Source organism: Sprattus sprattus, assembly GCF_963457725.1.
Source record: "Sprattus sprattus genome assembly, chromosome: 11".
Lineage (NCBI taxonomy): Eukaryota > Metazoa > Chordata > Actinopteri > Clupeiformes > Clupeidae > Sprattus > Sprattus sprattus.
Window position 1 is genome coordinate 30,720,218 of NC_137909.1, and position 5,000 is coordinate 30,725,217.

Here is a 5,000-nt window from a genome sequence, read left to right on the forward strand (position 1 = left end):
CTACATACACACACACACCACACACAGACACCACACACACACGCCACACACACACAAACAGTATAGAATCCTTCATACATGAACATATACAGCTACATACACACACACACCACACACACACACCACACACACACAAATAATCCTTCCTACATGAACGTATACAAAGACACACTTGTGTAAATCACACCGACCTTGTGTATGTCTGAAGGAGTTTAGATCTGCTGAGACCTACTCCTGCACACACACACACACACACACACACACACACACACACACACACACACGTCCATATGATTTACATCCTGAAAATCAACCTTTAAAACTTAAACCTTAAAAAAAAAAAGAGAGGGAGAAGGGAGAGAGAGCGATGTAGAGAGAGAGAGAGAGAGAGAATTTTTTTTTTTTTTTGAATTTTTACAAAAACATTTATTAGAGGAAAAAAGTAGCACAAATTACAAAATACACAAAAAACAAAGCTTTAGAAAAAAACCCAAAGAAAGTGCAAAACACCCAACTGTACCCAGTTGTAGCCAACTAATCCATCAAGGAAACAAAAAGCAGCTCGTTCTGTACCACAGAGCAGAGAGCGCCATTGCAGCACCACAGATCCTCAAAAACTTCAAGTGAACTCATTAACTTATAAAAATGAAAATCAATAACAATTCTTGCTTTCAGTAAGTTCTTAAACACCGGTAAGACCTCCTCTCCTGAATTCTGTTGTACTTTGTTTTTTCTGCTGATGTAAACAGCGAGCTTCGCTTGCCCAAGAACAAAGTTTACAAGTTGACATCTTTGCTTCTCCCTTTGATTGTAAGTATAACCCAGAATGAAGCCCTGTCTAGTGAATATTGTCCTCATAGGCAAGAGCAAACGGCTTAACAGATCAAATAGAGGAATCAGTCTGAAACAAGTCGTGAAACAGTGAAAAACAGTTTCCCTTTCCGGGCAGAAAGGACACTTTTCGCATATATCAGGATTCATAATTGAAGTGAGCGCATTAACTGCGATGGCCCCATGAAGAATCCTCCATTGGAGGTCACCGGTTCTTTTACTTAGTGGATATTTGTATATTGTTCTCCACACTGGCTTGGTTTGGATGCCCACGCCTAGTTTCTCTCTCCAAACCGTGTCCAATCTACCCTTCAAAACATCCTTATTTAAGATTTTTACCAAGTTCCTGTACAAAACTTTTCCTGTAACACATGATAAATTGCAAACATCAAAATCACCAAAGTCAAGCAGGGGATTAGCGCAGCCTGTTTCAAGCAGAGAAGGAGAAATTGTTACAATTGGAAAAACATCATCATTGTTACAGACGCTATTGCCTGTGCTGTACTCCCCCAGTAGACTCCTTTCCTGCGGATTGAGAGCCTCAGCAAGTTTGCCCAGGAACCTCTCCACAAATCTTGTAGATCTGACCCTTAAGCAAGAGGCAAGAGCCTTTGAGTCTTGAAACTTGCACCCCGCCTTTTCGACAACATGACGTAGCTGTACGACCCTCTGCGTGCGGAGCAAACCCGAGAGACCAGGCAAGTCAAAGCCTGATACATCCAGACGAGCCCCACCCACGATGGGCTCCTCAAGCAGCCAATGAAGGGAGGAGCGCGAGTCCCAATGGTGCCTGAATAGCCCCCAGGCCTTGAACAGGCTTCTGTAAAAAACTGGTAATCCACTATAATCCAACTGTTTGATGTCCATCTGAAAGAGAGCAACGTCCAAAGCCATATCACCAACTCTGTGCAAAATGTTATGGGCCAGTGGCCTCCACACCAGATCGTCTGGTCCCGTCAGCATTTTTTGGATGAACTGCAATCTGTATGTGTCTCTTCTGCTGGCTACGTTAATGAGCCCCTGCCCACCATCATCTTTTGAAAGGCAGAGAACCGCCTGAGGGACCCAGTGCAGCCTGTCCCAGAAAAAGTTGACCAATTCCTTCTGGATGCTCTCAAGAAGTCCCACTGAAGGTTCAGCACAGGCAAGCTTATGCCACAGTGCTGAGGCCACCAGATTGTTGGTTATGATGACGCGCCCCCTGTAGGACAGTTGGGGGAGCAGCCACCTCCACTTGCCTAAGCGACCTCTGACCTTATCCAGGACCCCCTCCCAGTTCTTTTGAACCACAGTGTCGTCACCTAGAAAGATACCCAGATACTTCAACCCCCCTGTCTTCCAAGACAGGCCCCCAGGTAGAGACGGGCGTTGCCCACTCCACTCCCCCATCAAGAGCGCTTCACTCTTCCCCCAATTCACTCTTGCAGAGGACAGCAGATTAAATTCTTGCACTACCTTCTCCAGCACATGAATGTCATCATCATCATTTATGCACACCATCACGTCATCGGCATAGGCAGACAAAAAAAAGCGATCATTACAGCATGGCACCGCAATACCTTTCAAGTTGGTGCGTAACATATGCAAAAAAGGCTCAATAGCAATAGAATAGAGCATGCCTGACAATGGACACCCCTGCCTGATCCCCCTGTGTACACTAAAAGGAGCGCTCAGGCCACCATTCACCTTAAGAATACTTTCGATGTTACAGTACAAGGTTCTGATCATGGCTCTAAACCCCACACCGAAACCCAAAGTCTCTAAAGTGTGCCACAGGTACGGATGTTCCACCCGATCAAACGCCTTCTGTTGGTCCAGCGAAACAAGGCCAGCATTGATACCCACTTTACCAAAGACAGTCAGCATATCCCTGATGAGAGTTATGTTATCAAAAATGGAGCGCTCCGGAATGCAATAAGACTGGTCAGGATGCACCACCTGAGCCATGACTTTCTTAAGTCTCAAAGCAAGAGCCTTAGACAAGATCTTGTATTCAGTGCATAAAAGAGAGACAGGGCGCCAGTTACTGATGTCTTGTAGGCACCCCTTCTTGGGCAACAGTGTAATGACTGCCCTACGGCAGCTAAGTGGTAGTGAGCCTTTTTCCAAGCTTTCGCGGAGTACATCCAGGAGGTCTCGCCCAATGGTGGGCCAAAACGCTTTAAAGAAACTAACTGAAAGGCCATCTAAACTTGGGGCGGGGCCATTGGGCATGGTCCAAAGAGCCTGCTCTAGCTCCAAGAGCGTCAGGGGCCTGTCCAACTCTACACATGAGTCCTCAGTTACTTTGGGTAGCCCATTAAAGAAACCACTGTCAAAGTTGTCAGAACACACCCACTCTTTTTTGTACAACTCAGAAAAGAATGCTCTTGCACAGTTGCGAATCTGTGCCGGATCAGTCAGCTCCTGGCCTGTTGCCGACCTTAGAGCATGCATGGTCCTGCTCTGGCCATTTTTTCTTTCCAGGTTAAAGAAAAATTGGGACGGGGCATCCATCAGAGTGACATTTTGAAAGCGCGAACGAACCAGAGCTCCCTGTGCTCTGACGTCCAGAAGCTCAGCTAACCTGCCTTTTTTATCCTCTAGGAGTTTGACATGTGTCTTGTCCACTGTTGTAGTTGTAACACCCTGTAATTTCAAAATGCCATCTTCCAGACTTTTCAAAGAATGAATTAAATCTTTTGTAACATTAGCCGTATACTGCTGACAGAGTTGTCTAATCTGGATTTTACCATAGTCCCACCACTGCTGCAGAGAGGAAAAGAGACCTCTTTGCTGTCGAAACCCCTCCCAGAAAAAGGTCAAGGTATCTTTAAAATGCTTATCACCCAGGAGTGCTGTGTTGAAACACCAGTAGGCACTTCTGGGCTTCTGCATCTTAATAAAAGCATTGCACACCACAGCACAGTGGTCAGAGAAAGCAGAGGGCAAGATTTGACAAGATTTCACCAGGTTAAGGTGATGCCTGAAAACATAAAACCTGTCAAGTCGCGCTAACGTGATGTAGTTTTCTCTGGTGTGAGACCACGTATACTGTCTGGCATCCTGATGTAAAACCCTCCATACGTCACACAAGCTGTAGACATTAGTAAGCTGTGTTACTGCTTTTTGGGAGGGGACATGGGGTTCTAGATGGTTTCTGTCTAGTTTGTCGTTTTCAGTGCAATTAAAGTCACCGCCCATAAAGAGTACATCTTCCTGGTCTAAATCTTTTAATGCTTCATTCACTTTGTTAAAAAACACGACACGTTCCGACCCTATTGTGGGTGCGTACACATTAAGGAAGACCATGTTGAAATTGTCAAAGGTCGCTTTCACCTTCAAAAGCCTACCCTGAACTATTTCCTCTGTTACACATGACAAAGGCAAAAAAACCTTAGAAAAAAGAACAGCCACGCCCCCACTTAGGGATGAAATATGGCTTAGTATGATCTGCCCATCCCACTCCTTCTTCCAATCTACCTCATTTTTAAAATCGCTGTGCGTCTCTTGGACCATCATTATATGAACTTTCTTTAAATTGATGAAGTCATACAATTTCAGCCTTTTCCTTCCATCTCTAGCACCGTTTAAATTAAGAGAGCCAATCTTGATGGAATTAGACATAATAGAGAGCTAGGAGGACTTTTCACCACGCAACTTCACTCTTAACTTATTTATTATTTTGCGGAGGCGATATACCTCCGGGTCCGCAAAAGCCCCCTCCTTTATCAACAAAACAGCGTCATTCACAAACTGCGGGCAGTCCGGAAAAAAGCGCTCCACCTCAACTTTCCGCCTCCCCTTCGTGTCATGCAGAAAGCTGTTTATACTCTCTGCCGTGTACTTCCTATCCTCGCTGGAGGAGAGGTTTAAATCCCCCTGCGAGCAATCAGACCAGTTCGAGTCGATGGATTCACCATCACTATCCTGCTCTACATTTGCGTCATCATCCTTCTTTATTTTAGACGCGTTATCCTCCACCGGGTCTGTCTTTCTTTTCACCGGTGTTTTAAAAACCGTGTCTATGTCAATAGGCTGCGCCTCCTCTACTGACGTCTGCGGAGCTGCCAGTGTCCTTAATGACAGCCCCTCATTGCTTTCAGGTTCGCCTCCACCCGCAGCCCGCTCCTCAGCTAAAAAGATCGCCACAGCAGGCTCAATCACTGCCGCATCACCCGCCACTGTTT